The sequence below is a fragment of the Mytilus galloprovincialis genome, chromosome 4, assembly GCF_965363235.1.
Source record: "Mytilus galloprovincialis chromosome 4, xbMytGall1.hap1.1, whole genome shotgun sequence".
In the NCBI taxonomy this organism is placed as follows: domain Eukaryota; kingdom Metazoa; phylum Mollusca; class Bivalvia; order Mytilida; family Mytilidae; genus Mytilus; species Mytilus galloprovincialis.
In genome coordinates this window covers 81,157,887-81,170,912 of record NC_134841.1, presented here as the reverse complement: position 1 = coordinate 81,170,912, position 13,026 = coordinate 81,157,887, and the positions used below count along the sequence as shown (strand labels likewise).

At 32.4% G+C, this 13,026-nt stretch overlaps 2 long non-coding RNA genes across 2 annotated transcripts; one reads left to right on the top strand and one right to left on the bottom strand.

Moving 5' to 3' along the window:
• Window positions 1-484: 484 nt before the first annotated feature.
• On the bottom strand, window positions 485-6,549 carry LOC143070790 (uncharacterized). Its single transcript, XR_012976707.1, has 3 exons — window positions 6,381-6,549; window positions 4,607-4,693; window positions 485-1,183 (listed from the first exon to the last, which is right to left on the bottom strand). It is a non-coding gene; the product is annotated as an uncharacterized LOC143070790 (long non-coding RNA).
• Window positions 6,550-9,413: 2,864 nt separating this feature from the next.
• Window positions 9,414-11,272, top strand: LOC143070789 (uncharacterized). Its single transcript, XR_012976706.1, has 3 exons — window positions 9,414-9,440; window positions 10,093-10,152; window positions 10,704-11,272. It is a non-coding gene; the product is annotated as an uncharacterized LOC143070789 (long non-coding RNA).
• Window positions 11,273-13,026: the final 1,754 nt, after the last annotated feature.

Sequence of the window (13,026 nt, the reverse complement as noted above, 5' to 3'; positions counted from 1 at the left end):
CACGGACCTATTATATTTTTTAGAAGTTAAATTTATTCAGATTGGTCCACTTAATCTTTAGTGAAAGTATGAAAAAACGTTAAATTGTGAAACTGTGAATTTTCTCTTTCTAATAGCACACAAATTGATAAACATTGATGAAAAGTGGGAAAACCATTAAATGAGATACTTTTGAACGGCCGTGACGAAAAATGATGTGCACCACAGTATGAGTATGATTTTGTTCTCGTCAATTAATTCCTACAGATATATTACCCCAACAGTCCATATAAGGAAAAAGTTTAATTTAGAAATTTTTGGGTCACCCAGATGTGTACATCATTAAGAACAAAGCGTTTTTATCCACCAGCAAGTGGTACATTTTACATATTATATCCTTTATTTGAATTTCCCACAGCAATACACGAGTTTTTAATAATACCTTTTTTTCGATGACAGGACAAAAATAGTCTATAAAAAGCAATAAAACAGACTTCGAGAATTTAATAGCACTGCAATTTCGAAAGAGTTTATCTACAGAGATCTCCGTAAACACGTAGATTTTGAGTTGGAATCCAACACTTGGCAGATGCGTTTGACTCCGATCACAATTGACTAAAAATGCCAGTTGCCATGCAATAGTTTGGTGTTTCTGGTCGGCTTCCTCGGATTCATCTTCTATTAAGCACTGGCTGATATAATAACAAAAAGAGTGAGTGCTGAAAGTGGCATTATAAAGATATTTTGAACAAAATACACAAAGAATGAAAGAAAAAGACATTTGTATTCAAAGCTAAAATAATTTCTTATGGACAAATAAATACTCATTTTGTAACTGGTTTAACCAGCTAATGATACATACAGCAAAACAAACTAACGTCATTAAAATTCAAAATCATTGCAGACTTGTATAAAAGCTTTGCAACATTTTTTGTATAGCAGCCATTATAAAAATACTCCGTTCGTAATTTCTGGAGTGTTGGAGAATCCCATTGATGTATCCATCTCTTACATTTTTATGATAAAATTTGTCTTCATTTGTAATTGTTCCATTCCTATGCAATACACATAATATATTATAAAGTTTGTATCGAATTCGGTGTAGAATATCCGAAAACGCAGCATCCTCTTCAAGCCAAATTTCATTTTCGATAAACAAAATAGCTAGTATGGTTTTATTCGCATAATTACTGAGTATCACGTCCTGAAAAGAAGAAAAACATATCAATAAAATCGAATATAAAATTGACAACAGCTGACTTCCCTTAGGTTACCTTGGTCGTATTTGGCACAATGTTTTGGAATTTTTGGTCCTCAACTTTATACTAGTTTGGCTTTTTAACTATTTTGATCTGAGCGTCACTGACGAGTCTTATACAGACGAAACGCGCGCCTGGCGTATCAAATTATAAGCCTGGTACTTTTGATAACTATATCTTCCCACAGGACTTCAGGTGTTAGATAAAGACGTACATGGGCACTGTTTAAAAAATGTTTTTTTCTATAAAAACAAACACTTCCAGTTCATCTGTAATAGTTAATCAAAGTTTTCTATTAAATTACAATAACTACTTATTTTTCGTAATTTTGGGAGAATTCGCATTAATAATGCTAAACAGCAATACTTAAACGCTCGCAGTAAAAAGGTAGAAAAAAGAATTTGAACTCATGGATGAAATACCAATTCCCCTGTATTTCTATAACTTGTATGATAAAAATAAGTTATCGAATTAGGTTAATGATTTAAGTACAAGAACATTTTGTTCACATAAAGCCTGTCACCCTTAAAAAATAGTTGGATAATCGAATCTGAATTTGTAGAACGTTCAAAACAAAACATTTCAGTCAAATCAGGTAAAGGCAATCTTCCAATTTATTATTAATAACCCATATTATTTCTAATGATTAAACTCATTAAACAACTTGAAATGATAATGTTAGTTAGCCGCTATTTAGGGCTACAATAATCAATTATAGCATTTTTCATTTTTTTTTCATAAATTATTCAAAGTGTACACTTTTTGAAAATGACCAGACATAGCTGTGTAATTGTATTAACGGTACAACCAGTGGATGATTCCTCTCTTTAGCATGGAATTTAATATTGGACAGAAGTGCATGCAGGTGACCATTATTTCTATACACAAGTCAACAAATCTTTGTTAGTGCACAACTAATTATTCGCGTTAACCTATTCTAAAAAGTAAGTACTTGTTTAAAACATTTATGATTTATCGTTGTAACATTTTAAAAGTAGGTTAAGGTTACATGTTTAATATGTGACAACATTTTCATAAAACTACCTTCCGTGTCATCAACACTTTGAAATCAGATAAACATTCATTCAATCATAAAATCATGTAGTCAACTCATTTGTCAACAAATTGATAACATAAAGCATGAAGAACAGGAATCGAAGACATTTAAATTTACCTGACTGGTATTGTTTTTTACTAGCAGACATACTGTGCAACAACAGGCGACTATGAATATTAAACGTTAAGTCAGTGTAAATATTTGGGTATGATATTAGCAATATTATAATAATTACAGAAGGACCTGTAAAAAAAGATTGATGACTTAAGAAACAGAAGATAATGTAAAAGGGTAAAAAAGTTATACTTGACAAGAAAACAAGGAAAATATAAACAAAATTAAATTTATGAGACCGTGAACAAATGAAAATATATATTTCATGAACAATAAAATATAGTCCATGAATGTATAATCTAATACCACAAGGTTAAAGACAAAAAGAATAATAATTAACATTGAACAATCCATCTTGGAACGTGCAAATAGCAAATAACACCGAGTCTAAATGTTAGACGTCGGATTGGTTAGTTGCTGTTTCTTTATCACAAGGAATAAGATGATGTGGTATGACGGTCAATGAGAAAACTATCCATTTCAGTGTAAAGGACAGCGATGTAAATAACTAGTATATGTCACTATACGGTATTAGATAGTTAAAAGGGAAAATGCTTACCATATAGTAAGCTGAAATGGAAAGCCCTGAATGAAAACTTTGAAACAATTCAAAAGAGAAATCCAACACCTTGGTTTATGCTAGAAGCAATAAACGAAAAACAAACTCATAACCTCAGTATTGACAGGCTACTGATACATTTGATGGACTTCTTAGATTATTCGGCCACCGAAATAATATTTTAATGTCGTAATGTCCTTATGTTGTAACTACAATACCCTTTCCTTTTCACGAATGTGACCTACCGAATAAGACTATTTACCGGATTTGTAATAACATAAGTAACACGACGGGTGTTACATGTGGAGCAGGATCTGTTTACCCTTCCGGAGCACCTGAGATCACCCCCAGTTTTTGGTGGGGTTTGTGTTGCTTAGCTTTTAGTTTTCTATGCTGTGTCATCTGTACTATTTGTGTGTTTGTCTTTTTATTTTTAGCCGTGGCGTTGTCAGTTTATTTTCTATCTATGAGTTTGACTATTCTTCTGGTATTTTTCGTCCCTCTTTTAAGGAGAAAACTTCTTTAAAAAAATAGAAGTGTGATATAAAGCATTTAATGTATTATTTTGTAGGCAGAAATCAAACTGATTACTACAACATTGATCAGATACACAAGTCCTGGTTCTCAGTGACAAATATATACATCCCATTCTTTGCCTCTAACACGAATAAAATAAATAAAAACCTACATGAATTACCTCTCTTTCCGCTGTAAAACATGACAATTGATAGAACCAATAAAGACTTATTGTAAAACTGGTAAAAAGGAAATATAGTTGCGTCACGGCAAGATTATCACTTACGATGAAATACTAGTAGACTAATGGAATTATAGTTTCAGGAATATATTACCCCTTCAAATTGTTATACACTACTCTCTTTTTATTAAATATCTATATTAAAAGATTTAAATAGAGTATCTTTACATTTGTCGATACAACATCATATTGTATAAAAAGAGATATGTGATATCAAGGGGCAAATCGAAATTAATTCGAAAGTCCAATGATAAAAAGACGGAAATGTATTCTACAAAAATATTCCTTAACGATCGCCCATGATTTCATGATTGCGTCCATAAAACTTTTGACTTGATCACTTCAACTTTGCCGCTGGTAACCCTTGCTGCGATAACTTCCTTGTAAGTATAGTAACCCTCAAAACAATAATGGTTGCTTGATTATCCAAGCAGGAGCGTTTGACCGGTTGTACACATAATTGGAAATTTCACAATGGGAACATTAAAGTTCAGTCTATACATTTTGTATATTTCTTATTTTTTTTTAAATTTCAAATTCATTTGAATATATACAGTCAACTAACTTACAATCTTTGAAACATTTTTTGAAATGACAACATTTTTATATTTCTTGAGAAGCTTGAATCTGTTTCGATATGGATAAAACAGATGTTTTCATTATTAAAACAGACACAAAAGCCTGCGTTTGGTCTAATTTTTATGAATTATGTCATTCAAATGACGCCTATTATATGGATATCTTTTGGTTTACATTTCTCAAATAATTTCAACATTTCCAGAAAAGTTATAAAGTTTCTAAACTTCTTTATTTTTTTTATATCTCAAATAATACAGTGTTATACATTTTTGTAAATTCCTTAAAACTTTATGAATACTTACGGTTGTATTATTTTGTGATTTTGTCGAGTCGAACAATGTCAAGTTAAAGCGAATAATTGCCTGATATCCTCTGCAACTATAAATACGCTGAAAAAAAAAGAATTGTATTTTTGATATAATGCTGTGAAGACCAGATTCTATACTCAAAAGCTCTTGAATTCTATAGGAGGGGCGAAAGATACCAAAGGGACAGTCAAATTCATAGATCTAAAACAAACTGACAACGCCATGGCTAAAAAAGAAAAAAAGACAAACAGACAAATAATAGTACACAAGACACAACATAGAAAACTAAAAAACTAAGCAACAAGAATCCCACCAAAACGCGGGGTGATCTCAGATGCTCCGGAAGGATAGGCAGATCCTGCTCTACATGTGGCAACCGTCGTGTTGCTTATGTTATTACAAACCTGTGTGAAAGGTCACATTCGTGAAAAGGAAAGGGGATTGTAATTACGACATAAGGAACATATTCGATATCATCTGTGAAACGGTTATTCCATAATGGTCAACCAACTCGGGATGGCGTCCGTAAATTTTACGAAGGGATGATTTCTACTTCACCACTTGAAACTTCCTTGTTAGCAGCAACTCTCTATCAAGGAAATCATGATAGGAAATACAAGTCAGTGAATATTGTATCAATTGAGAGATATATACTCCGTATGTAGGTTCTGTTGGAATGTTGCTACATAGAAATTGAAAGTTTACAATTGGGATGCTGAAATCATCTCTTTTGTTGTAAAGTTTTGTTTTCAACTGACCCTAATTGTCAATTTCTAGATGTAAGTTAAGATATGAGGCAGACTTAACTGTATCTGTAGTATCCTTTATCTCTAGTTCGATGGGATAGATTTGTTCAACATAGTCACTAAAATTATTTAGTTAGAGAACATCATCTACTAGTATGTAGCGGAAAGTAAAATTTAATTTCTTATCTTTCGTCTTAAGAAGTTCCTGTATGAAGTCAGCCTCGTAATTATAAAGACACAAGTCGGCAAGAAGAGGGGCACAATTGGTTCTCATTGAAATTCCGATGGTCTGATGAAAAACACGTTCTCCAAACGTAAACAATATGTTGTCAATCAAGAAATCAAGCATCTTGATAATGTCAGTTTCAGATATTTTTTTGTTCGAATCAAAGTGATTCTTTACAATGTAGGATTTATTCCTCTCTGAGACAGGTTACTTGTATCTACGTTTGCCATTCGTTTTTATGAAACAAAGCAATACCAACTCTTTCAATTTGCATTTTAGTTTGGAATGGGGAATACTTGTGTAAAGTGTAGATAGGAAAGTCAAATGTTTTAATACCATTGCAAGATGAAACACTCTTACTTTGTATGTACTCTAAAAGATCTTTGGATTCTTTTAGTATCTAGATATGATTACGCCACCTCTAGAATCGGCAGTTTCACAATAACCTTGAAGCCCGGCTTTGATTGCTGATAAAATAGATGTTAATAATTTAGAAAGAGGTTTCTTGGAGCACTTAGAAGACCCATCAATATACCGTTGTTTGTAAAGACATTTATGTAGTTTAGATATCCATTACAGTGTTGGAAGATCCAGTTCTTTGTCTTTGGTTGAAATTCTAAAGGAACATAGAATAGACCTATGATTAACCAGGCATTTCCTCTTTGGTAAGTGTCGTGAGGGTATGTATCAGAAATATAGATTTTGAAAGGACACACACAAAGGAAAAATATATTTAAACAATTTATGACTAAATAAATAAACTGCACATGCTGACAGTCTTGACCTAAAGACTTACCTGTCGTGACCGCACTAATTTAGCTCGATAGAATGTTCTATTAAAGCGCAAATTCGAACAAGCGTCTCTACCTGTCATCAAAATAAACATGTCTGCCACTCGTTCGGCTTCATACACTTCCATTCTAAGAATGTCATTTTTCTCTTGTCGTGACAGTGATATCTCTTCCTCAGATTGGTCATCTATATCATATTTTATTGCTTCTTCGCTGTAGCAGGGATGTCTCAGGCGATCACTCAATTCTGGTCGGCTTGGAATAGGTACACTTTCTGTGCAATGGTGGAAGACAACAGCATATAACACTACGCTGATAGTTTCTGTATCTAAAGGAATTAAGATAAATTAATTAGTAATACATACATGTACGGTTTCCAATATCAACTTTACTACAGACCTTTATATAATTGGTATAAGCGATAAACAAATGTTTTCATTGGGTCGAATTTAATCAGAAAAAGTTTGAGTCTTACTAATATGTTGATTTATGTGATATCACTTTTTCATGATTATCTAGGCAGTAAAACATTATACTGCGCTACAAAGTGATGTCGACAAGGTTTGGATTAAAATTTTGAGAATCTTCATATTTGGACAAATGTTCCCATCTTTTAACAAAATTAAGTAATGGACATGAAAGATGATTTAAGAACCTAAACATGTTGAACTTTGGTAATATTGTAGTCCAAAATATTCTTCTGGTCTATTATGCAGATAACAATTCAATTACTATCGAAATTTCTTTCATGAAAGACATTTATGGACTTATGATAAGGTCGTTTTTTTTAAAACGTGATGCTATAGTAAGGAGCTCAATATAAAACTATAAAGCTGTTATACACTTAACGGCAGTGCAAATCGTTTTGAATAACCCTGGTAGGGAAGATATTGAGGTGGAATGGTCATTTATAATAGTTAAAGAATAATATTATATCACTATAAAATTGTTGTTTAAAATTACCCTTTTGGTATACTTATAATAATGAGAAAAAAACCTACAATCTTGTCATGATTGTAAATTATATTTTAAATACGCTTACTATTTGCGTTAAGAGTATTTCAAATTTTAAAATAAATTAGATTTGTTTGTTTTAGATTGTATTAGTTTTTTGCATTCTGATAAAAATGATCACGCATCGCTTCCGTTTTCCTCTAAAGGCGAAAATACTTGCATTTTCTACAAATACTACATTTAATAATAAAAACCTGGACATATAGTTATGTGTGGTAAAAGTACTTTATACTTATTATGTTTTATATTGAAGTCGGTGGCATACCAATATCTAAACGGAGCTTAATTAAAAAATTGAGAAAGGAAATGGGGAACGTGTCAAAGACACAACAACACGACCAAACAGCAGAAAACAGCCGAAGGCAACCAATGAGTCTTCATCACAGCGGCAAAATCACGCACCTGAAGGCGTGCTTCAGCTGGTCCCTTAACAAAAATGTGAACTAGTTATAAAGGACGTCATACTAAACATTGAAATATATAAATAACTAAAGTTAAAAATCATACAAGACTAACAAAAGTCAGAGGCTCCTGACGTTGGACAGGCACAAACGTGCGGGCGGGGTTAAACATGTTTCTTTCCTATACCTCTAGCCAATGTAGAAAAGCAAACACGCAGCAGTATGCATTGGCACCGGCATTTTACATCAAACTGATTAAAATTTTGAAGATTTGACCAATAGTTCCAAAGGAAGTATTTCAATGTGTTAAGAAATGTCACGAACTTCACACCCCAGTAATATATCAGAAGAAATGGTGCGATGTGAGATCGGCTTTTATTTAGTTTGCTGTATATGTCGTCTAAATGACGTATTTTGCCTTATAGTAACAACGATGTGAACAGATATAGTTTATCTAATTTTCACGTTTCTGTGAATTAAATACGAATTGTGGATTATTAGTATTTTATAGATATATGTGTGGAACTTTAAACAAAGTAATATCGAAGTTTTCGTAAAACAACTACTTACAATAATTATTCATGATGGCATCGGTTTGCATGTTAACAAGAAATACGATTTCAAGCATATTTATGGTCGAGAACTTGAAATTTTGCTATAAGAAACCACAGATCAACGTTCATTTGGGACTTTCAGCAAACTTATATTCTAAATGAAGTAATTCTAATTTCAATTTCTATTGTGATCTATATTTGCATTGTTGTTAATTATATAACATACATAAATTGTAAGGTATACAAAATGAGGCCCCTATAGGTGCATTATTCTTACAAAGTTATTTTAAACATTGTATCATCGATCAGCAACGCTGCTAGTCGAAAGTTTCTCTTATACTAGAAATGCTCTGAACATTAAACTGATTTGCATTTCTTTATATTACATTGTTATTTTATGCATTATTGAAAATTGCCTGCAAATGTGAAAGTTAGTTGTGCCAAATTCAGGAGACGTTTTTTGAAAATGTGTGACTAGTGTATTTTTCAAATTGGAAAATATTTTAAACTGAAAGAAGCAAAACTGAATATTTATGGTGTTATCAAAGAACTTTGTTCGCTTTACAGGATGGAATTTATCAATTTTCAGTAAGCACTAGGAATATAAATGACTTGAAGCATGAATTCAAGTTTCTACTTTGAAATGAATTTTAGTGTATCATAAATTAATGATGCTTCAAGTTCGGCGTTCAAAAGTAAAAAGCTTTTATGAAGTATGCTGACGATTGTGAAGGGGTTCCTAAATTTTGAGTTGATTAAACCAGATACCATGATACCTATACGTTTTTTTTTATACAGCTCAAAAACTAAATGCAAAATTTACTTAGACGGAAAAGCATAAACAAATTCTACTGACTTGCACAAAAATGTGTTGGTTTTTTTTCGAACGGAGTGTTAAAAATGTATGGAAATAATATATATTTTACCTTATCGATTTTTTTTATCAAATATGATGATATGCAATATGGTAATTAGGCACTTATTTATTTGTTTTTAAGTTGTTTTGCATTGATGTTAACATAGTTGATTGTCAAACAATGTGCATCATGAATGCTGTTTGTTTTGTTGTAGAAAGGATCTTATACACTAAAACTTGGTATGTTATCTTGTTTATTGAAAGTTATTTAATTCAAAACCAACAAAATAAAAAAAACAAATAGTATACACTTTAAAATAATATCAAATGCGTTTGACTTTTATGCCTTATGGTGAAAATATGTAACCGAAGATGTTTGTCCACACTTAAAATCTTTTGAACTCCATTACATTTTGAGCTTGTACCTGACTATGTGATGTTCGTTGCGTTTTTGGTATCTCTGTGTAAACGTGTATTTATTTTGAGGAGTCCAGTGACTACGTACCACCATTTATAATAAGAGATATCTCAGCATTAACATACACTTCCACCCTGTCGTATGTCGTAATTCTTTACGCTCGTGCATGTTCACACAACAAGAAAGTAGAGGCATAGCAGGAGACACTCACCCGGTACAGTTCATTCAATTCCTTGAGGTTTTTTTTTGTTACCTTAATTTGTCTCTTTATTAATCAATTGACAAGATCTGACTATCCGACTCGGTAAACCACTGTCGCGTTAAATATTTCCGATTCTAGATAAACTGTAAATACAATTAGAATGAATATCTGAATTCGTGCAAGATATCGACCTTATTATACTTGCACTGCTACACATTTTTTTTAAATTATGTTGATATATATATTCATTCATTTGTTTATTTGTTAAATAGAAAACGCCAATTATGAAGAACTTCGTAGTATGTTCACGAAGATAAAAGGAACAGGGCAAGGTAGTTTTGTATTAATTTTATCTAGAACTTCATTTTACTGAAAATTACAGGCACAACATAATACAATATTTAAAACAGATGACATGTATTTTACTCTTGTACAGACTGTATATACATGTATGGCGAATCAAAGTAATTTGAAATGTGTGATACAATCATTTCATTTACTGTTGTGAGATGTATGCGTAATTCTTTAATTTAAATTAGTTAGTCCATTCTTTGTAACTATCTACCCTCGTAAGTACTTACATTAATATGTGCGTGAAATAAATACGAACACACACACACACACACACCCACACATTTTATAATTTTATAATAATATCTTGGATATTGCATTTTAATCTGTTCTCTTCGAAACACTTCGTCGCCGGATAATTTAATCTTTTTACGATTCATTTCTATTTAAATGCAAAATTATACAAAAATATTTTTACCATTTTTATCGTAAAGAAATGTATTTAAAACATTTATTTAAGCTACTCCAACATAGAAGAATTATAACAAATCCACATGTACTTTGAATTCCAAAATCACATTTTTCGTTACAGGGATGAGAGAACACGAGGAGAAATTTTCAGCCTTTGCGGCTTCCTTAACTGATCCGAAGACCCTGGGAGCTGGCCAAATTGTCAAATTTAACAAAGTTTGGAAGAACATCAATAATGATTATCATCCCAGTACTGGTGTTTACACGGCTCCAATAGCAGGTGTATACCAGTTCGCATGCACCGTAATGACACCATATAGTAAAACCCTTCGTGTCTTCCTATGGAAAAATAACACACAGACAGTAGCTATTTATCCTGGAGATTCTGGTCATAATATGGGAACTCTTAATATGATATTAGAACTTAAGAAAGGCGACAAAGTATACATCAGGCAAGGACGAGGAGAGAGGCACATCCACAGCCAATCTACAAGCAACTTCAGTATGTTTTCTGGTTATCTTATTCGTTGAACTACATGTGTACGAATAAAGATGAGATGAAAAAAGAAATGTTGTCTATTTTGGTGGTATACCTCTGAAACTGATTGCTAACAATAAGGAATTTCAAAATCACTTCATGTTTCTTAAAAAATATTTCAAATCTCATAATTAAAGACATTGTGATCTGTTCATGAAGTTTTAGATTCTGGTATTTTGGTTTAACCCTTTTTTTGCTACAGCCGCATGCGTATCGTTCACCTGTTTCGTTTGTCATAGTTTCTTAAGAAGAGTTTGAGTGCATAATCAAACAAAGAAAAAGGTAAGGTTTTACGCTTAATGCCCCGATATTGCTCTTAGTGAAATGTTAGATGTAAAATAGGGTTATGTTATTTTTTGGTAAAGATGGAAGTCGTTTTGTGAAGTTGCACTCAATGAAATTTTGCTTCTAAGAAGTGTGTTTATTTATCTTTTGGTAAAGATTAGTTCTTATTTTTTTTAGTTTTGATTTGCACTCAATTAAATTTCATTTCAAAATGGTGCGTTATTTATCTGTTGGTAAAGAATGTTGTATTTATAAGGTTTTTTGCCATCCTAATCAAAATAGCCTATTGATAAAGCAGATAAAGCCCCAAACAACATCGTGTTTATGTGTAAATCTCATTACATTAACTGCTTGATAAACGAATTAGGTATTGACAATTCACTTGGAAACCCAACACGACACTTACCAAAGAGGAAATCCTGGATAATCATAGGTCTGTTCTATGTTCCTTTGGAATTTCAACCACAGATGATGAACTGGATCTTCCATCACTGTATTGGATACCTAAACTGCATAAGTGTCCTTACAAACAACAGTATATTTCTGGGTCTTCCAAGTGCTCCACGAAACCTCTTTCTAAATTATTAACATCTATTCTATCAGCAATCAAAGACGGGCTTCAAAGTTATTGTGAAACTGCCTATTCTAGAGGTGGCGTGAATCAGATGTGGATACTTAAAAATTCCAAAGATCTTTTAGAGTACATACAATCTAACTCTCTTTCCTCTTGTAATAGTATGAAATCATTTGACTTTTCTACACTTTATACAAGTTTTCCACATTCCTCACTAAAAGACAAATTGAAAGAGTTGGTATTGCTTTGTTTCATAAAAAAGAATGGCCAACGAAGATACAAGTATCTTGTCTTAGGAAGGGATAAATCATACTTTGTAAAGGATCACTCTGATTCAAACAAAAAATTCTCTGAAACTGACATTGTCAAGATGCTTGATTTCTTGATTGACAACATATTTGTTACGTTCGGAGGACGTGTTTTTCAACAGACTATCGGCATTCCAATGGGAACGAATTGTGCCCCTCTTCTTGCCGACTTGTTTCTTTATTATCATGAGGCTGACTACATACAGGAACTTCTTAGGAAGAAAGATAAGAAGTTAGCAATATCCTTTAACTCTACTTTCCGCTCTATAGATGATGTTCTTTCACTAAATAATTTAAAATTTGGTGACTATGTCGAACGCATCTATCCCATTGAACTGGAGATAAAGGATACAACAAATACAGTTAAGTCTGCCTCATATCTTGACTTACATCTAGAACTTGACAATGAGGGTCGATTGAAAACAAAACTTTACGACAAAAGAGATGATTTCAGCTTTCCAATTGTGAACTTTCAATTTCTAAGTAGCAACATTCCAGCAGCACCTGCATACGGTGTATATATCTCCCAATTGATACGATATTCGAGTGCTTGCATTTCCTATCATGATTTTCTTGGTAGAGGGTTGTTGCTCACAAGGAAGCTATTGAATCAAGAGTTCCAAATGGTGAAGTTGAAATCATCTCTTCGTAAATTTTACGGACGCCATCACGAGTTGGTTGACCGTTATGGAATAACCGTTTCACAAATGATATCGGATATGTTCCTTACGTCGTAACT